Here is a 22,181-nt window from a genome sequence, read left to right as displayed (position 1 = left end):
ACAGGTTAAGAAGGTAGCGGCAAATGCCCCTCAAAGGGAATCGGATATCCCTCCGCCACCTTTTCATCCAATAGCGTCCCACCGTTTCCGTGTCGTCGCGGCCAACGCGCGAGGAGGGTCTTGCCCTTCTGTACATATTTGCTTTATCTTTCGACTTGGACTTAGCATTGTGGGAGCCACGAGAGGGAGATTAGAGTTCTCCCCCACGGACGGAAACAAATACGACTTTCGGGGATTAGCTTCCCCCCCGATGGATACAAAGGTCGCTTTCTTAAAAAGTGGGATCGGAGACAAGTTGGAATCCATTGAAGCGGAACAAGGAGTGTTTCCAGTGAACTCTTCTTTCGACTGCGGAGAGACTTGAAACGGGCGCATCACACTTGTGGGAGGAGCTTCTCCTACCTTTATTAGCCCCGAGAGCGAACACAAGCGTCGCTGCAGTCGCCGCGCCCGGATTGGGTGAGGTGTACCGTGACGTCAGGGGGAGTACTCCGCTCCGCGATCTCGCATCGGCTCGCTTCCCAGCACCGGTTTCCTGGTTTGGCGTTGTGTGCCGCAAGCTCTTCGAGGAGCTGGACTTCGTTTACTCAATGTACATGGCGTTTAGTTAGGCCGATATTGACGTGCTTCCGTACATTTTATAAGCCTGCTTGTACCTTTTAACTTTAAAATTGGGTTACAAATCCCGAAAACTATCGGCGGAGGCAATTACGCCGATGAATCTCCCCGTCCGTCCACACGACGCAAGGCAATCTTGAGAGGGGTCGGTGAAGCGGTGGCGCGAGTGTTTCAAACGCTGGAATTCTGTTCCTTGCACGTTCACGATTTAAGACGATATTACATCCCGCTTTCAAGGCATTTGAAGTGGCATTTATATCATGGGCCTTTGGGTGGTCGGCAAATTAGCTCGCGACCCTGACTCTGCGCTGCCACTCTGCATGCGCTGGTTCGCAGATGTTTTAAAGGCCCTGCGTCTGATGATCTTGAAAGTGCTCGTGGAACAGTTTTTTTTTAAATAAATGTAGCTTCTTCGTGAATTAATTATATAGTTTACACACGAATGCAGGCATATTTCTTAGAAGCTGTACAATTACTGGAAATTAGTTTGTATGGTGGCAGCAAAAACGGCCGAATTGCCCCCAGTTGTCTGTATATGTATTGGCCAAACTATGCACGGCAATAGTGCCGTAATATGGGATGTTTATACTTTTTCCTGACATTTTTTATTCCAGCCTTGGGTATTTCAAAAATACACCGTTTAGCCTGAATTGCCATTTCCAATTAAAAGGGACACTGCTGCAGGTCCCCAAAAGCTTCCTCAGCCTCCAAACTCCCTAGAGCTGGACTCTCCGACATCAGAGGAAAACAGGAGTAAAAGCAAGCATTCGAACGTCTGTCCAGTGGTAGATGCAGCACTATCAGCAGAAAATGTAGAACCTGTGAAGGGCGACACTCTGCGGAAGAAAAGCTTCAGGTATTTTAGCTTCAGGACAATTCGATTTAAGTAAAATTTCAATTTTAGGGTTGAAGGGGCTAATAACCAGACTTGGACGTAGTTCAACTACTCTACTCAAACTACTGTAGTTTAACTACTTTTCCGAGTAACTTGGTAACTTTCAATTACAACTCTATTTGGGTAATTAGTAGTTTAATTTAACTACGTTTTTCAGGTAACTTCTACTCAAATTACTAACTACTTTCAAAATTTAATCCTTTTTTTTTTTTCATCACAAAAGTTTGAGTGCAGAAATAAATAAGACGCTGGCAGATTAAGTGCTATTCCCGAACAAGGGGCCCCCTCACATTCCGTTCCCACGCACTTACACTCGGCAGCCCTAGAAACTGCATCACAGGCGTCCTTGGGCCAAGGTGGCGACGACGAGCAGCCAAAAGATAACACCGGAGCGCACGAGCGCAGTCAGAGATGCTTGACAAGCCTTGGTCGGGTGTTGACCTAATCCGATAATGCACGCAAGCGCCGCGTTTCCAGCTGCAAACGTGAAAGACGGGGACACTCCGAGGGTTGTTGTTGTTTTCATGGTGTGCCTTTAGTGAGTTGTGACTCAAGTGGTACACTCTTAGAAAAAAGGGTCAGTATAGTCCTCCCTAAAGGGAGGAACGCTCTTGACACATATGTTCCTTCAGAAAGGGAGAAACTTTCGTCCCTTAAGCAGGGGAGGAAAAGTTCCTCCGTCGACTGCATCTCATTATGGCGGCCACGAATCGAGCAAATCGAGCTCGGTAAGGCTTAACGAGAACACTAAGTCTATTGCACGAAGCGAGAGGAGCAGGAAATAAAAACGTAACACGAGCTTTCCGCGAACTGTATTTATTTCCGAAGTTTCTTTACCCCTGCAGGTAAAGAAACTTACGTTTCGAAAGCATGCAGTCACTCAGTCTTCTCATCGTCAGCACTGCGATGTTCAACGGAGACAACCGGCACTCAGTTCGCGCACTTTATGTCCTACCTTTGCTATTCCTCGAGCCACAATTCCTTCGTCAACCGTAGCGTCAACCGCACATCACGGAGGAGTGAAAATCATTCGCCCGCAAAACCAGAAGCCGCTCTCAAAAAAAAAAAGCAAATCCGAAGCAACCTCTTGGCTTATCTCAGCACGGTAACACGAAATTATGGCGTAGCCGCGTAGCGTAAAAGGATGTTAAATCGCTTGCCACCAGATGGCAGGGTCAAGCAGAGTAATCGCACGTAGCTAGGCTAGGTGGCGCTAGGTACCGCCCAATTCATGTTTTACAAAAAAATATTTTTATTTTTTTTGCGCCACATTTGCGTTTCCTTTTCTTCGGAATCTCTAACACATGTAGACACGTTGCGCACACTACAAACATCAGGTCAACATATATTGAACGCATACACAGGCATCGCACATACAAACATCAATACAACAGCACACTACCCCGATTTTTTTTTTTTTTTCTTTATTGCCGTTTTTACAAGTCACTCACTGCGTACATGTCTGAGGTAGTAAAACAGCAGAAATGACAGTGTTACTTTCTACCAGCCGGCCTTTGGGCTAGTAGAATAAATTAAAATGATTTCAAATGCCTAACGGTTTCCGCACATTGAATCCAATCTGGCACGCAGCTCTGTGCCTTGTGTACTTCTACAATCAAGGCAAGACTCTCGCCGAAATATTCCCGAGCCTCACGCGCGTCGATATCGGCATGGCGCGTAGCCATCCGAGACCGCCAAATACTATGCAGGCCCAGTAACATAATCATATCAAAGGGCACGCCGTCCTCGTTTTCAACTGGAAGGTATCTAATTCCCTGCATGTCTAACGGAAAATCCTTCTTCAGGGTGCGTTGGAGGACATCCCAGAAGAAGACGCCATCCCAGCACTCCAGGAATACATGTTCGATTGTCTCGGGCTTTTTACACAAAAAACAGTGGTCGCCCCACGGGACGAATAGTCCCTTTTCTTTCATCCATGTCTTTACAGTTAAGGTGCCGGTGTGTAATTTGAAAAAGAATGACTTAACACCAGGCGGGACGAGCATTCTCTTAACGCGCTTTAAGACATCCTGTCCCGGGCCCGCACAATACAAGCTTCTATACAAAGGTACGGGAAAGAAAACGCCACATAGATCTCTATACAACTTTTTTCTGGATACTTGGCTCAAATACTCAAAAGAAAACCTGGCTGCCAAAAATTTACTTGAAAAGACAACTTCCTTGAGATATCCGTGGATGCCGCCTGGCACCCATGCCGAGGAAACGATAAACTCAGGCATATGTCTGCACAGTCTCACCTGGTAGACTGTTCGTAGAAACGGGTCACTGACATCCCGAAAGTAAATAAAACGATTCACAACTTGGCGCAAAAATAAATGTGACAATCCTAGTCCACCATCGCGGACGCGCCGAAAGAGGTTCATACGACTCGTCCGTTCAAATGACGAGCCCCAAATAAAAACAGCAAAGACGCGGTGAAGTTTTTGAACATTAACTCGGGAGCAATGCAATACCTGTAGCACGTACCACAGTTTGCTAACAAGAAACAAATTGCACACTGTGGCACGGGCAAAAATAGACAATTCCCAACCTCTCCAGCCCTCCACTCTCTCGCGCAGTTCTAGCGCCCGCCTGCGCCAATAAGGCTCACTGTCACTGTAATTCTCCAGAGGTACGCCCAAATAGTTCACAGGAGTTGTTGACCACCTTATATTTTGAAACACACTGGGAGTGGAAAACCAGCGACCATGCCAAAAACCCAAACACTTATCCCAGTTCACAGCACTTCCACCAACAGCACAAAAACGTTTAACTATGTTCACAACTTCAACTATGCTTTCTTGATTCGTGCAAAACACAGCGATATCGTCAGCGTAAGCTAAAATACGTACTTCAGATGCAAAAAGATTAAACCCGCGGATACTGTTGCTTCTAATGATGCTCAAGCAAAACGATTCTATGTAAATGCAAAAAAGGAGAGGTGAAAGAGGACATCCTTGGCGTACGGAACGCTCTACTTTGATGCGCTTTCCAACCGACCGATTTACTATAAGACTGGTGGTACAACCGCTGTACGCCATTCGCACACCTTCTCGTAAAACTGAACCGACATTTACATGGTCCAAAACAGTTAACATAAGATCATGCGGTACCCGATCGAAAGCTTTTTCGAGGTCAATTTGTAGCATGGCTACACCCCTATTCATGACATCACTACACTCCAGCACGTTCCGAGCCTTTTGAATATTTGTAAAAATAGTTCTTCCCTTTATCCCGCACGTTTGGTGGGGACCAACTAGTTCTGTTATTACCGATTGCAGTCGTCTGGCCAGAATTTTCATTAGTACTTTATAGTCGATATTGGTTAAACTTATGGGGCGATAAGCTGTGACCTGTCTTAGTTTGATTTCGTCTTCTGTTTTGGGAATCAACACAGTGTGCGACGACAAAAACGTAGGTGGTAGGACATTTAGTTCAAATGATTCGCCTGCGTTTCCGTCTTTTATAGTGGTCGTTTTGAACGTGCGGAATTTGTCGGTGACTCCCTAAGCAAAAAAAAATATTCCGAACATGTTCATTTTTTTCCAGCAATGTCATACATCTGAGGCTATTTTTAATGGCTCAGGGGATGAATCTCTTATTAAAAAGAAGACGCTCAATCATGCCATAATTATTTGAAAGCCAATAAATCGAGCCGCTCCAATGTGGTTCCAAGCCATGAGTTTGTTTTCCCGCATGGCCCTTCGTAGCCAGTATTTATATTGTAGTGTTCGTTTTTCTATTTGTGCTGTTCGCGCAAAGCTGCAATTGCCATCTTGAATTAATCTCTGTAGAGCGGATATCCACTCAGCTGGAAGTGATGCTTCACGGGCACAGAAATCGCTTTTCGATCAACTTGAATGCAGTCAAAGCCGCGACTTCCGACAACTGTTAAGTGTACGGAGCTGCGCCGTTGCGAGCTCGAAAACTTCTAGCGCTCATCCCAGCGCGCCACTTAGAGGGCAGTTTCTACAGGAACCGTAATATATTTAAACAGTAAAATAAAGGATAGCGTTTTTTTTTTCGATTTTGCCTGTCTTTTTTTTTTTATGCTAATCTTCCATTATAAATATACGTACTTTCCGTCATACTTTCGTAGTGTTGTCTTTTCCCCAGAGCGCAATCGCTCTCGGGGACCGACAGTCACATTGGCCACTGTACGATAGGAGCTTACCGTTCAGACCAGCGTTCCAACATGACTATCCACACGTCGATCGACTGCACCTAATCCCTCAAGTGGTTTTAAACTCTTTAATGTAAAGCGGAATGTCATCCTGCGACACCCCGGCCCCTCCGATAACGGCCCGACCAGCGGCATCAATGCCCGACAGTTTACGTCATCTCATCTTGTTGTTACACCACTGATACGCGAACACACGGTCACATCGGCGATAATTCCAGTCTTCTGTTCACAACCCACAACACTGCCATCACGAAGTCGCTGACACGAAGAAATACAGAACCACGTTGACGATGTTGCTGACACGCAGAAGAATCACGTTGAACGCCGGTTGGCACTCGGCACGGGACAACGGAACCGAACTCAGCACGGAAGGCACCCAGGCAGCCGGCAGGAAAACCTGCCTTCCTTGGACGCAGTTCCCGCGATTTCCATAACGTCGAAAACGTCGACACAGTTCCTCGTGGTTTCGCTGCTGTAGTTCCGCGTGTGTCCCGCAAATTGGAGACGGCCGTCTTACCCAGTGTATGTACCACTGCTGGCACTGCTCCGGAACTTCGCTGTTTCTAGCGGTTTCGTTAGCTCATTTGATAAAATTAGTGGTAAAAACGTCAATGCAACCGAAATGTTCTGCACGTTTGGACTAGAAGACGGAATTACAGGCGGCCTTCACTGCCGCTGAAGCTCAATCAACTCAACATTAATTTATTAAACAACGTGCGCGATGTGCTCGAAAAACGAAACCGAAAGAAGATGGGTCGGGAGGGCGAAAGCTTTCTCCGGTCTGCCTGGAGGAGGAAAACGTCTCGGAGAATAATAAGGACTTTAATTTTCCTTTCATCGGTCTGGGTTTGTTTATGTGTGTTTTGGTAAACAAAAATAAAAAAAAAACTTTACAAAAAAAAAAAAAAAAAAAAACACTTTCCTGGGGATCGAACCGTTGACCACTTGGTCAGAAGCGCGATGTTCTACCCCTGCGCCAACTGAACAAAGAGGAACTCACCCCCCTCCTTTCATCCGAACTGCCGTTCCTCCCTTCTCTGGGCAACTTGTCCGCAACAAGGAGGAACAGTCGCTTTTGCTACCTTTCTCCTCCCTTTTTTCTTAGAGTGTAGGTTCCACGGTAGGCGCCACTGGGATGACCTCGAAGCTGGGCGCCTGTTCTCATGGTCGTCTCGTCGTCAGCGCATACTTTCTTGCAAAGCCGGACTCCCCCGCGCATAAACGCAGACACGGATAATCCGTTCATGGGAGCACGTTCCCGCTTCCAGTACGAGCGCCGATGCTTGTTCGCGTAATCCTTCGCGTCTTCCGACCTTCCACGCCAGGGAGACCTCCTCTTTGTTGAAAACGTTTTACTTGTCAGGCGCGTCAGGATACCGTAGTCGCCGGCGAGGATTTCGAGTCACCCTTGGGAGATCCTATTGTTGAACCCAACGTCAACGGCAAAAAACAATTTTTTTTTAAGTGGCGTAGTTATAACATTGCAACTAGGCGCGCAGTCGTCCGGATGATCTCATCGTCGTGGCGCGAGACTTGATCCCTTGACGGTCAGGTGCACTCGCTCGGCGAAATCTCCGAACATCGTGAGAATAAAGAGGGGCCAGTCATAACAATCTCAACTTTCCGAAGAAAAAAAAAAAAAAAAAAGGAGAGTTTGTTATAAAAAAACTTTCTAGTCGAGGCAAGCCTCACATGTTTCGTCATGGACACCAGAGATGCCGACACTCGCTTACCCGACCCTGCACAGCCTGCTTCTGAAATTGAACGCTGTCTTTGCATCCAGCACCACGATGGAACGTCTTTTTAGCTTGACCGAGGACGTCATTAGAGGGAAAAGAGGAAAACTCTCCGATAATTACTTTGAAGACAATTGCTTCGGCGAGCGAATAAACTATTTTTGAAGTCATAAAATGACGGCATTTATTTCCGGCTCGCAGGGTTTTTCACTGATCAAAACTTCTGTTCATTTTGCTGCCACAAAAACATAAAAAGTAACTTCGAAAGTAACTTCAAAGTAATTCGCTACTTTTTAGAGTAGTTAGTATTTTACTCAATTAATATTACAAATGCGTAATTTCTACTCTACTTCAACTACTTTTGGCGTCGATACTCAGTAACTTAACTTAACTACCTTTTTTGAGTAATTTGTACATGTCTGCTAATAACGAGCTAGACACCTTCGCTTACGTTTGTTATGCATTACTTGAGGGTTGATATAAACAAGTCCACAGATACCACCCGTGTAGTCCATTGAAATACTATCCGAATCCAGCAAAGGTCAAATGCGAGCAATGTATATAATAAGTGTTCCTTGTTTTTTTACTTTGCCCTTGCACTTGGGCTGTCTTACTTGTAATTCTCTCTTCATGGCCCATGCTGTATTTAACATGTTGCGCGAACAGCATGCAGCTTTTCTGCTTCGGCGACTTGTTTAAAAACAGATACAAAAAAAATAATATACGTAACTTGCCAATTCATTCAGACCATCAGCAGCATTTATTGTGCGAGATGTAAATCTATAGTGATGCTCCTGCAATTGCGGCCATATTTCTTTATTTTCATATACCAGCTGCGATTCATGCGTTGCCTGCCCTATCAACCATGCTTAAAATGTTGGTTGAAGTTTCGCCTGTAGCTACAGGCCATACCTCAATAAAGGCACATAGAAAAAATTTACACTTCAAAGAAAAACACGCCAAAAAAATTAAATAGAAACGAGCGCGCCGTCAGCTAGCGTCGTCACAGCCTCCACAGGGCGAGCGGGCCGAGTCGGGTAAAAATTCTCTCCTCGCCGTGACGTCACCCCGGTTCGCCGTAAGGGGGCGCCACGCGAACTTCTCGGGGCTAATAAAGGGGAAGTGGAGGGTTTCGTGGGGGGGGAGCTTGTGCTGTGCTTTGAACCATTCCATTTAGCGCTCTCTGGGCGGCACCATTTTGTGCGACCGCAGCGCCCTCTCCACACATCCGGGACGTTCAGCGGGTTCGGCGGGGTAAAACGAGAGAGAGGGCACACGCCCGACTCCGCTAGCAGACGACAAACCGGGAGGTTGCCGTTCTCCATCCTTGGGCTGTATCGGCGGGCTCTACCGAACATCGAACTCTCCCTCGTGGATGCCCTTCTGAAGTGGTTCGCGTTCTTAGAATAGTTGTGGCTACTCCAAAATCAGCCTATAGCTCTCTGTTGTTCTATTTTGCTAAATGATCAACTAGCATATCTTTTTTCCGTTACTTAAGAAGCAGTTGAGTGAGCCGGCAGTACTACCCTCAACTACTGCTTGTATTGCGGCAGGTGAGCACGTTTTATTTATTATTTCAGACTTCCACTCACGGTCGCTAAAGGCCTACACCAGTACGAACTATAGTTCGTACTGGTGTATAGTAAAAAAGGTACAGCAACCGGATTTACTTTTCGCCAAAGAGACCGGCCAATCTGACACAGTTTTCCCAATATTTTTTTTTATTTGCACGCAGGTAACAGCGCAATTGGATCCCGTGAGTCTTTTTATCTAGCATAATATTGCACGACAACTGGCATACCAAAATCTGCGCATCTGCGCTTGAAAGTTCCAAAATGACGCGATTTTAAACAGAGTTTGCACGCCAGCCGGACGCTAGCTACAGCCCACTCGGCGGAGCGGACGTTATGCGGGGTGAGAGGGGGAGTGCATTTTTTTTCTCTTTTACCCTCCCTGCTATGACCCTAATGGAACGGTCTATAGACCTTTCCATTAGGGTCATCAGAGAGGGTAAAAGAGAAAAAATGCACTCCCCTCTCGCCCGGATGTCGTCTGCTCCGCCGAGTGGGCAGTACCTAGCATCCGGCTGCCGTACAAACTCTGTTTAAAATCTCGTAATTTTGGGAACTTCAAGCGCAGATGCGCAGATTTTGGTATGCCAGTTATCGTGTATTACTATGCTAGATAAAAAAGACTAACAGAGTCCAATTGCACTGTTATTTGCGTGCAAATAAAAAAAAGGAAAACTGTGTCAGACTGGCCGGTCTCTGGCGAGAAGTAAATCCGGTTGCTGTACCTTTTTTTACTATACAAAGTTCGTACTGGTGTAGGCCTTTAGCGACCATGAGTGGAAGTCTGAAATAATAAATAAAACATGCTCTTCTGCCGCAATACGCGCAGTAGTTGAGGGTAGTACTGCCGGCTGACTCAACTGCTATTTAAGTAACGAAAAAAAAATAGGCTAGTAGATCATTTAGCGAAATTGAACAACAGAGAGCCATAGGCTGATTTTGGAGTAGCCACAACTATTCTAAGAACGCGAATCACTTCAGAACGGCAGCCACGAGCGAGAGTTCGATGTTCGGTAGAGCCCGCTGATACAGCCCAAAGATGGAGAACGGCAACCTCCCGGTTTGTCGTCTGCTAGCGGAGTCGGGCGCGTGCCCTCTCTCATTTACCCCGCCGAACCCGCTGAACTTCCCGGATGCGTGGAGAGGGCGCTGCGGTCGAACAAAATGGTGCCGCCCAGAGAGTGCTAAATGGAATGGTCTATAGTGCAGTAAACTTAACTCTCCACTTTAGTACACGGAAGGCTGGCGAGGAGTAGGAAGCTCCCCTCTAGCCTTCCCTGTACCATGAACTGTACTGCACAGCCCAGTAGTTGTGTCATTCCTAGCTTTAGTACTATTAAGGGAAATATTTATCATTGCTTTTGTGTGGTCTGAAGGTTGTGCATGATGCAATGCTATTAGATTCTAACCTTTATTAACCTGCTTTTCGTTTAATAAAAACAAAAAAAAAACCTGAGGGTTTAGATTTGGTTGGCTTGAATTGGCTGCCATTGACTATAAGCATCTATTCCTGACCTGGTTGACTTGAATTGGCTATGAATGACTATAACTGACTATTAGTGATATATATTGGATATTTCTGTGTCTACAAATATGAATCGCTTCATGTGGCTGTGGCTATTTTCGGCTATTGACATTATTTGTTACTAAATTGGCTACAATGGCTATTTGTGAATTTATAGTTGACAATTCTAGGTGTGTCGCAAACTTTTGTCGAACCAAGTTTTTAGGTGGAACTTTTAGGGTTCGACTTTTTCGAACCGGTTCGACGAACCTTCAAACTTTTAACCAGATTCGACCAGTTCGACTTTGTGGACGATGTGGCCAGACCTTGATACAGGCATGTCTAGGTTTGGAGAATTTTTATGGAAAGAATTATGTTAATTTTACGAACAGTTGCGATTAAAAGAAACTAATTCTAATCACTGAAGAAGTTAATAACTTTATTTTTTTGTTCTGTATTAACTGAAATAACCAGTCAGTGCTGCTCTTAATTCATCCCGTAGCCATCACCATCCAATCTGAAGCCAACTCGCCAGCGCCGTGTTGTTTGAAGACCGGTGGCGTCGCTGCATTTTCATAGGAGCTAAGCCTTTTTCTTTCTTTACTTTTTCTTCAGGTAAGTTTGCTCTTTGCAAATTTTACAAAAAAAAAAAAAGCACCATCTGTGGGCAACGCTGCACAAAGTCGTAGCGCGATAGGTTAAAAAACCGAATTTTCCGGTCGATTTAAAGAGCCTGGCGTCTCCTTGTTTCACCCTGTATATGTGTTCAAAGGAGCAGTATCACATCGAACATACCAATATCTTGTTAAAAAAGTCACGAGGATAAAGTAACTTGACCCCGTAAAGACTGCTTCAACCAACAAAATTTATTTCTTGCCTGAATTGCTTCCTTCACTGTTCACAGTCAGTAACTAATTAGTGAAGGGATAATTAAAATGCTTCCAGTCATTGGGAACAATTACAGGAATGAGCGCTCTAGATTTCCGCGGCAGCTGTCGAGTTGCGAGGCATGCCATCTAGGGCAAGCGAAATTTTGTCTTTTTTGTGATGGGAATTTTGCGGGTATCTTTTCGGTCGCTGCCTAACCCATTTCATATCTGAAAAAAAGAAATGACCTGCTTGCTTCTATATTTTGTTTTAATGTTGTTTTATTTGTTTTCGCCGCTTCTCCATAAACCTTCGTGTCTCGTTCTTCGAAGCAATCGGCCGGGGATGATTAAGCTCTTGCAATTCAGCGTACACACGTGATCCTCACCGCGATAAAGTTGTGTGTTACAGTCAAAACTGGAGATTCATTCAAAAGACAGCACCTGCCCGTCGGCAAGCCGGCGATGTTTATCGATATGAATGAACGTTGTAGTTCAAGAAAGTCATTTTCGTTCTTTCTTTTTGCTTTCTCCTAAACAAGTTCTAGGCGAAACGACAACCAAGGAAATGCTCATTAACGGCTGCGGTGTTAATTGCTGTAGCGTCAAAATGAAGATGAAAGATATGTGTAAAGATTGCCTTCAACTGTAGACACTCGCAGCTATTTTGATATCGTTTCACCTATTCGTTACATTTTTGGCCCTTAAAGGGATACTACAACAAAATTTCCGCGCTTATTTTTTGGTCTCTATGTCTTCAAAGGAGCAGTATCACATCGAACACACCAATATCTTGTTGAAAAAGTCACGAAAAGTAATTTTAAAACGAATCAAACGATTAGCCAAGAGCACCTGGTGGATGTCGCTAACACTTCGTTTGTAATACCCGTCTAGGAACCTTGACAGCTAGTGACGGTGAGTGTCTCGCCTCCGGCCACGACGAGAGAAGAGGGGAAGGAGGAACTCCCCTCTTCCCGAGAATGCCTTCTGTGTGTCGCAGAAGTCGCTATTGTCCCCCTACAAGATTATAGAAGATTAACCCGTCACTCAAAATTCGTACAAAAGCAGCCGCTTCGGTGGCTGGAACGACTAGGCCATCCTCTGGACGTCAGCCTCACCGTAGCTTTGCTCGTCCCGAGACGACCGACGTCACGATTGCGTTGATGTCACGTGGTCTCCGCTGGGCCTTCTCCGAGCGCTTGCCAGAGTGGGCCGTTTATAACGAAAAATACAGCCACCAGGCTCAAAATACAAACGTGCGAGTGTCATTTACGGATATTGTGGATCACATTCAACCTATTTTTGAACACGACGGGGATATTTCAAATTTCGTTGAAGTATCCCTTTAAAGGGTGGCGGTCAGTGGGAAAAGGCAGGATTTTTTTTTCTTTTTTTTTGTGTGTGTGTGGGGGGGGGGGGGGGATTTAAAGTTAGATAAACAGGACTCCAGTTCCGCCTTTTGTTTTAGCCGCCGCAGAACCACACTGCGCCGACGGCAGCTAGATGTGCGCCGCTGCGCCGACTTATTGGCTCCAAGCCGTGCTTTGAAACCGACGCCGCGGACATCAGTTCCTCGGTTGAAGCGACGGAGTGGTTCTCCAAGTTCAGAGTACAAGTGTGCCTGCTAGGGTGCGACCTACCCTATTTCGAACCCTCGTCCTTGAGTACCGAGCCTTCTACCACCTGGCCGGCCGGTAGTCGGTTTTATTCAGACATGTACAAATTACTCAAAAAAGGTAGTTAAGTTAAGTTACTGAGTATCGACGCCAAACGTAATTGGAGTAGAGTAGAAATTACGCATTCGTAATAGTAATTGAGTAAACTACTAACTACTGTAAAAAAGTAGCGAGTTACTTTGAAGTTACTTTCGAAGTTACTTTTTTATATTTTTGTGGTAGCAAAATGAACAGCAGTTTTGATCATTGAAAAACCCTGCGAGCCTAAAATAAATGCAGTCTATTTATGGCTTGCGTTTTCGCCAAAATAGTTTACGCGCTCGCAGAAGCAATTGATTTTCAAAGTTCTTGATAGGAGAGTTTTCCCCTTTTCCCTTTAAAGACGTCCCCAGCCCAGCTAAATAGACGTTCCGCCGACGGGCTGGATGGAACGGCAGCGTTGAATTTGAGAAACAGGCTGTGGAGAGTCGGGTAAGCGAGTGTCGGCATATTAGGTGTCCATGACGAAACTTGTGAGGTTTGCCTCGGGTAGAGGGTCTTTAATAACAAACTTTCCTCCTTTTTTGTTTCTTCGTCAAGTTGAGATTGTTATGACTGGCCCCTCTTTATTCCGTCAAGGGTTCAAGTCTCGCGCCACGACGATGAGATCATCCGGACGACTGCCCGTCCCGTTGTAGTGCTAGTGCTACGCTACTGAAGAAAAAAAAATTGTTTTGGTTTAACAGAAGATGAACCGAAGTATACTTCGCCGCTGAAGCCGGGTCCAACAAAAGGATCTCCTATGGGTAACTCGCAATCCTCGCCGGCGACTACAATATTCTGACGCGCCTGAATGGTTTTTAACAAAGAAAAGGTCTCCCAGGCATAGATGGTCGGAAGGACGCGAAGGATTACGTGAACAAGCATCGTCGCTCGTATACAGTTGCAGCTGGAAGCGGGAACGTGCTCCCATGAACGGATTATCCGTACCAGGGTTTGTGCGCGGGGAGTCCGGCTTTGCAAAGGCGTATGCGCTGACGACAAGGCGCCCAGCTGCGAGGTCATTCCAGTGGCGCCTCCCGTGGAACCTACCGCTTGAGTCCGAAGTCACTAAAGACAGACAGCACGAAAACAACTCTCAGAGTCTTTCTTCCACGGTTGCAGCTGGAAACGCGGCGCCTGCGTGCATTACCGGATTAGGTCAATACCCGACCAAGGCTTGTTCAGCACCTCTTCCTGCGTTCGTGCGTGCCGGTGTTATGTTTTGGCTGCTCGTCGCCACCTTGGCCCAAGGACGCCTTCCCGAACAAGGGGGCCCGTTGTTCGGGAATGCCATTTCATCTGCCGGCGTCTTATTCATTTCTGCGCTCAAACTTTCGTGATGGGCAAATTTAGCACTATATAATTTCGAAAGTAGTTAGTAATTTGAGTAGAAGTTACCTGAAAAAAGTAGTTAAATTAAACTACTAATTACCCAAATTAAGTTGTAATTGAAAGTTACCAAGTTACTCGAAAAAGTAGTTAAACTACAGTAGTTTGAGTAGAGTAGTTGAACTACGTCCAAGTCTGGTTTTATTTCGGGGGGGGGGGGGGGGGTCTACTTTGTTTGGCGGAGGGGGGGGGGGGGGGTGGCCGCCCCCCCCCCCCCTTGCATTTGCCCCTGGGTAGCATACGACTTAATAATAATAACTTTGCTGAATTTCCACGCGTGTGAAGCGACACAACACAACTTTTAGCAAGAAGAAACGACAACTGAAACAAATCCACGCTTCTGAACACAGTGCTTCTAAACGTGCGCCCGAAGCATACGACGCACGGCGGTATCCCCACCACTTTTGCATGTTTCCATTTTCGCCCGCATGGTGGCGACACGGTTCGATCTCGAGGCGTGGGTGTCATGAAACTGGAACTCAGAGTCACGTCTCTTATAGGGGACTGGTAAGTGTAGACTTTGAAAAAAAAAGACCCTAGTTTGGGGAGTTATGTCTTCTTTTTCAATAAAATAATGCAACATGTTTTTAATATAAATAAATGCCGAAATAGAGTATAACAAAATACAAAAAGAAATTATTTGCATTGATTTTTTTTTATTATTTCATGAGAAACAGGCCTCCAAATTTCGCCATTTGTCGTTCGAGTAGGCATGTTGGGCAATTTTTTGAAAAAGAAATATGATTTAGATAAATATTATTCCTACATATTACAAGCAAGCTCCACCCATTGCTGGTTTCTAAAAAGTATTAGAATCCTCATAATTTTATCGTTTTAGTTATTCACTTTCAAATGTGCCCTGTCCATCAGTGCGCGTTAATGCAATCCACCTCTTCATGCCTTACGACGTTTCCTGTACACAAATGACTTTTCTGGTCAAAACTAAGTGTGGATTTGTTTATACCAGACACTAGACAATGGCGTATAAAAACATCAGTTGTTTTAAAAATGTCGACCAGCCACCCTTTGGTCGATCTGATTTGAAATCACTCATTACGAATAATATTCACTTGTGTCAGTTTGAGGCATTTCAAATCGACCTCATCAAAAATTTATGTTCACTGCCAATTATGATCACTTAAAGCCAATCACATCAAATAAGACGACATGTATCGGTAGAAATAAAACAAATGTGTCAACAAGCTAAAAAAAGGGTAATTGTTTCGATTGTATACAATCGCTATGCAATTCCTGACACGCCTAACAGCACACACTGCATTTTGACATCAAAAGACCAATGCGTCCAATATATTCTAAAATATATTTCATAGCTTATTAATTTTTCTACTGAGTAAGACCACTTGCTACATTTCCGGTAAAAATTGTCAGTTGTCCATTCCCTGACGCCGGGAGTGATCTTACTTGTGTCCCCCATTTCACTCCGGAGTTTCCTGTATTTGTCTCCAAGGTATTCGGTATTACTATTCTCATTTGACACAAATAAACGATGAGATAGGGTTGTCTGCTATCGACACGGGATACGTTTGCCGTTGTTTTTATTCTTTCAGCCTTTACCAAAGCGACTCATATCAGCACCTAAGTCCAAGGTGTTCGAGAAGTTTCCATCGTTGCCAAGGCTACAGCAATCAGCGCTCGCTCCGAGTTGACTGGCTGCCGCTTTGAGCACGGCGCTTAGGTTTTGCAGACGGCGCGGGGGACGGCCTCAGCCAATCAGAACCGTTTTTGCGCACTGCGCGAAGACTTCAAATCTGGCTATAAAAAAGGTGGCGCGAACAGAAAGACTCCGAAGAGAGCCTGCAATTTCCGAAGACCTTCTCCAAGGAACTCCAAGAACAAGATGGACCCTGTCTGCAAGTGTGGCGGTGAGTTGGCTTTGATTTTGACTTGGGATTTTTGTATCTATAGACTTAGCCATTATTCTACTTGCCGACTTTCTAGACTTAGCCATTATTCTACTTTCCGACCTTGTTTTTGAACTTTTGACGGTTTTTCACTTTGGCAATTTTGCCTTTTTCTAACTGCCATTTTTTTTGCCACTCTTGATTTTGTTATTTTTGCTGCATCTGAAATGTGTCGTTTTCTAATTTTATCACGTTTAAAGGCTTTACTTAAGCTATACACACCTTTCTATAAAAGCGTTTGAGTGCGCGTTCGTTGCTGTGGTTGGGTTATTATGCACGCTCACTTTCTGCCTGCCCGCAATCGCGCGCGAGAGTTGGCTGGACTGTGATTTAGCACGTGTGGACCGTGCTACTTGTAAACAGTGGAAACGTCTATAGGGAGTATTCACTGGCGGCCATAGCTGTGTGCGCGAATGCTGAGCGCGTGCTGCTGGCGGGCTTCCACAGTTTTTTTGCAACGTGCATTCCGCACCGTCAAGAGTGCCGGTTTTAGCAGCCTATTGATGTGAGCTCGTTCTGAGCATGCGCTCTAAACAGCACCCACAAATATGGCGTCCAGTGAATACTTCCTATACTCGGGGACAGCGTTTTCTGGCATTTCCGAAGAAGTGAGGGCCGCACGAGCAAAACTACACTCTTAAGAAAAAAAGGGTGTAGGGTTGCACCCTTTGTTCCATATAATACACCCCAAAACTTCATTTCGACGCACAGAGCCCTATAGTCGAACAGACGGCCCCACGTTTTACGAGGGGCTTGATAACGGTGCGATATAACTTTTTAAATAGCTAAAGTACGTATCAAATAGCACATAAAGAAAACACCGAGTTTTTACAGTAGGTCCAAGAGAACACCGATTTTTAAATTTTTTTTTTTTTTTGTCAGTAAAACGTACTTTACCTGTTTTAATAGGTTGTACCACACGGCTATCAAGCCCCTCGTAAAATTTGGGGCCGTCTGTTCGACTGTAGGGCGCTGTACGTCGAATTGAAGTTTTGGGGTGTATTAATTATATGGGACAAAGGGTGTAAGGTGACACCCTTTTACACCCTTTTTTCTTGAGAGTGCATAGCTTTGGCTTCCTTGCCAAGAATGGTCGAATGCAAATGGTATATCGGTGATGGGTCAGCTGTTTTGTCTTGTTCCGTCCTTTCTACGGTTGTTTCTGTAGGTTCAAGGTGACCCGTCACAGAATTGATCATGTTTGTCGTTTTCTGACTTTGTCATTTCTGTCGTTTCGTGCTTGGACTTCGTGTGTCAGTCTCTGATTTTCTTTTTTTTTCCTTTTCATTCTATTGTTTCTTATTTTGATTTTATTTCGATTTCCGACTTCACTACCTCAGTCGTTTTCTGCTTCGACTTTATGTGTTGGGTTCCGCCTATCCCATTTTCATTCTTATACACTTCGATTTTTTTTTTTTTATGTGACGCTTGCATAAAGTCACATTTTTGCCTCGTACCCTTCCCCTTTGTGCTCTCAAATCTGTTCGTTTCTATCGCTTCGTGCTTTAATTCTGTCGGTTTCTCAATCTTTGATTTTCATCCTTTCATACTCCGATATTATTCCTCCGTTTCCAACTTTCCTATTTCCATCGTTTCTTACATTGACTCTTACGTTGTTGTTGTTGTTTTTGTATCGCTTTTTGTTTTGACCGGTCACCAGTTTATGATGTATCCACGATGTTATCCATTATACATGGTAAATAAAACTATTATTATTATTATTATTATTATTATTATTATTATTATTATTATTATTATGACATTTTTTATGGATTCGGAATTTGCGACTATTTGTCACCTTAGACGTTTGGTATTCTCATTGTCTCTAATATACGTTCATTAGTTTCTGACCGGCACCACACAATTATAAATCTCGTAGTTTTGACTTTTGTTTTCTGTCTACCAACAACTCTCCACTGGCGCCAGTCAGTGTTCGTTTAGTTTCAGTTCTCATGCTAACGTCATTACACGATGTACGAAACGAAAAATGGCGGTATTAATCACTTTGTTTAAATTTAATTTGTTTCTCGTTGTTTGTGGAAAGGGTGTGTTGAGCTTAATTGAAAAGTCTATAGTTCGTTTCTGCAGACTTTTAATCTTCTCCGCCTAAATGTGATTTCGGCTTCTTTGGTTTTATTGAGCTATTCAAGCCACTCAACCCGCATACGTTGTGTAAAACGTAGGTCAAAAAGAAAAGAATATATAGTTGAATGTGCGATTTCTCGACCAGCGCTATCGTGTAGTGTTCTATTCGTTGTTCATAGTGTTCCTCTATTTTTTTTTTTCGCGCAGACCCCAAGTGCACATGCACCACCTCGTGCAAGTGCCCAGGTGGTGATTGCCCCTGCGACAAGTGCAAGACCAAAAGCCCCGCCAAGTAGTAGGTACACTCTACTGCACTGCCTCTTTAAAACAACAAGTGCTGCTCTTAATTATTCACGGGAACACCTCCAAGTGCCTTCCTGGACAAAGCATGATTGCCAATCCCGCGTATCAATCCCTGCACTGCGATCTAGCCCAAATGTGGGGCCATAAAGTCTGTATATCGCCAATCAGCGTCCCGGATTCCCGGAGTCGCGAGGGCATCTTTTCTCTATTTATTCATTTTTAGCTTGTAGCTTTGAAAAGTGCATTCGTGGCATCGTCTTGAAGAGAAGAAGGGAATCGGTGTTCGACAGTGCTATTAGTGGCGAGATGTTTTGGTGGCGCCCTTCTATTGTTCCCTCTCGTGACGTCATTACCTCGCGAACAAAAAGTTCGATGGTGTTTGTAATGAGCATGCTGGATGCTCGAAATCCTTGCGCTCTCAGAGTAACACTGCCATCACCGTCAAAATTAAAATTCCTACATTCCTCTTAGCTCCGTCGATGAGGAATCTTTTGCTGACGTCATAGTCAGCATTCGGCCAATCATGGCAGGCCGACCATAGCGACGCCTTCGATCACTCGCGCCGCCAATAGCGCGCCGAAGCCCCAAGCGCGTGGAGCGAAAATTTGCGCTGCAGATTTCCAGGCTTCGTGGGTTCAGCCCCTAACTACACCCCAACCCTGCTCGTTTTGAACTGAATGAGCAGACGTTATCCCAGCTCCTTTCGCAAAGCCTTCCTCCCTTTCCACTTCGCGAGCGTTGTACCAGTCGCCTCCTTTGCAGCGTTTTCTCTGCTGAAGTGCTTTATGAGAAGAGCTTGTCCTACTTTTTAAAACTTCCGGCTAGAAGATTATAGCGATAGCACTTCACTGGCTGACTGTCTTTTATCTACAGCGTGTAACATTGCTTCAGAGGTGCTCTGCACAGACAAAATTTACGCGATTGTTTCAAGTCCGAGTTTCATCACTGTCGATAAACGGTGCAGCCGTCGGAGCTAATTCTGACATCTTGCTCGCTACTTACGCGTGATTCATTCATTTTCTACAGAGCCCGGATGCAAAACATCAAGGAGTTCACAGAACCCTGGCTTATCCTGCAAGCACGAGATGACGAAACGCAACATGATGCTCGTATCATCGACGGGGTTTGAATAAACGCATTTTGTTTCGCGAAGGAACGATCTGATCTTTTTTTTTGTTTGTTTCAGTTTCGTTGATTGTTTTGATCTATTCGCACAAATGTTCATGTTACTCAGAAAACAAAAGATGAAACCTGTTAGTAAATGTGGAGTTAGTACAGGCTATTAAGTTCGTGTTCCCGTAAGTCACAGCGAAGCCGATGCTACGAGCTGATTGGGACAGCCAAGCAGTGTTAAAACGCCACACATCGCAGGTTTTGTCGCCTTCCTATGCTTATGGGGTCATCAACCAAAACCGATCAACCAGAATGAATGTACTGTGATTTTGCGTTTTTAGTTTGTGCGCAAACCGTCGAGAAAAAAAAAAAAAAGCCGCGGTTGATTGGGGACAGCTACACGTATTTTCCTGTTCTAAGCTTAATTTAAAAACAATTACATGAGAGCTTGGACATTGTTTTAATGTTTATGCTTGGGTGACATACTTGATATTTATTTGTTTATTTAGTTCCTTGAAGGCCTGGAACAGGGCATTATACAAGGGATGGGCAGCTCGTATGTTGTAGGACAATAACAAAGCGCAAGCCTTCATAAACAGCAAAAAAAAAAAAAAAAAAAATCAACGAAACATGAAAAACAAGAAATGAAAAAAAGTTGCAACTCGAGAAGGTTGGGCGAGGGAAAGGGAGGCCGGGGAGGAGGAAGCAGTTGCAACGGACTATCATAGTCCGTTGTGGATTCCGAAAGGTATGAAAGAGCTAGCGTAAGAAGTGGTGGATGCATTTATGGGTTGTATTGTACAGCTTTTATCTAATCTCGGCAAACATTGAGTGGGAGGAGGAAATAGTTTACTTCACTTCAATTGTTGGGTTATATGGTGGTAAACCTTGTAGAATAATGTCAAACGAAATATGTTTCGCCTTAACGTGAGTTCAGGAAGGTTCGCTCGTTTACGCAATTCAGAAACGCTTGTGTAAAAAGAATAATCGGAATAAATAAATCGTAACACTCTTTTTTTTGGACACTTTCTAGGTCGTTTGTTTTTAAGACAATTTTGCCACGGAGACCTGGTTATATGAAGACCAGGATATTTATAAGATGAGGATGAACCAAGCGTAATAGGGTGATTTCAGATAAGATCGACCAAAGGTTGCTGGTTTCCCCGGAGTTTTTGTTACCCGAACTGCTGCAGCCACTTTCGGTCTTTGATGGAGTAATGAATGTGATTCTCTGAAAATTCAACTTCAGGTGTTTTTCTTGTGTGCGTGCACATTTTCTAAAATTACCAGGTGAAGTGTGCACATAATTACTGTTTATATATGCCATTATATAGCAATCAGCTCCAGTAGCCGTAAAAGCTAAATGTACACAGGCAGGGGCGTACCAACTTTTCATTGAGGGGGGGGGGGGGGCAAACAGGACCCCCCCCCCCCCCCCCCCTCGGGGCCGGGGGGCTGTGCCCTAGGTATGCCTTGGGCGCCGCCGGCCATTGCACTCTAAAAAAAGCCCGTGCGTCTGCTTTCCCGCACAACACTCAGAGAGCCAATCACCGCAACTTACGGAGGCAGCTCAGCGAATGACAATGCCGAAACATGTTTAGACCAAAAAACGCAGTCTTTGCATTGCTTAATAGAGAGTTTTAGAATAGGGGGCCCCAACGCTTTGGGCAACCCATCGCTTTGGGGTACCCAACGCAACGACACTTGTTTGGTTTGGCGCCACCTAGAGACTGAAGCAAGGAATATTGGGTACCCGTGGGAGTGGCGGCTGCATTGTTCAAACGTGAGCTATTACTCTGGTGGCGCCGCTCAGCCTAGTGTCCTAAGCAAGAAATACTGGGTATCCCAGGAAGCCGTGATCGCGTAACGTGCCAGTAGAGCGGAAGCTACGGCCCTGGCGGGCCATTCGGAACGTGACTGCGTGTCACCGGAGCGCGCCTTAACACTGAAGGAGTATCAGGCTTTTCGCTGCGTCATGCTCCAATATGTGTGCGTTACGCTCGTATACGTCGCGTATTTCGAAGCCTTCGGCACGCAATGTGGGGCTTATCGTTCGCCGTTTGCCAAGTTACAACGAGACAGGGTATAACCGTGCGCTCTCACCCTGCTGGCGCCGCCTGGCCGTTGCCGGCTGCATATAGAATAGGGTTTGTGACGACGCAACGCGGCACGCTCGCCTTTTTCGCATGCAGCGCCATCGAGGACAACGAAGGAACTTCTTAACAGTGAAATATTATTAAAACACAAAACATTTGCGCTGAAACGACACTTTATTGTGGCTTGCGGTTCAAATGCTTCA

General features: G+C 45.0%; 1 long non-coding RNA gene across 2 annotated transcripts; it reads left to right on the top strand.

Annotated features, from left to right (window-relative positions):
• Positions 1-16,234: 16,234 nt before the first annotated feature.
• LOC115317197 lies at positions 16,235-19,925 on the top strand. Of its 2 annotated transcripts, none has more exons than XR_003918005.1 (3): positions 16,235-16,342; positions 18,674-18,761; positions 19,796-19,925. It is a non-coding gene; the product is annotated as an uncharacterized LOC115317197 (long non-coding RNA). The 2 variants fall into 2 exon arrangements; XR_003918006.2 differs by having other exon boundaries at positions 18,674-18,765.
• Positions 19,926-22,181: the final 2,256 nt, after the last annotated feature.

Source organism: Ixodes scapularis, unplaced genomic scaffold (assembly GCF_016920785.2).
Source record: "Ixodes scapularis isolate PalLabHiFi unplaced genomic scaffold, ASM1692078v2 PGA_scaffold8__174_contigs__length_109621045, whole genome shotgun sequence".
In the NCBI taxonomy this organism is placed as follows: Eukaryota; Metazoa; Arthropoda; class Arachnida; order Ixodida; family Ixodidae; genus Ixodes; species Ixodes scapularis.
The sequence above is the reverse complement of the archived record's forward strand: the minus strand, read 5'-3'. Positions and strand labels throughout refer to the sequence as shown.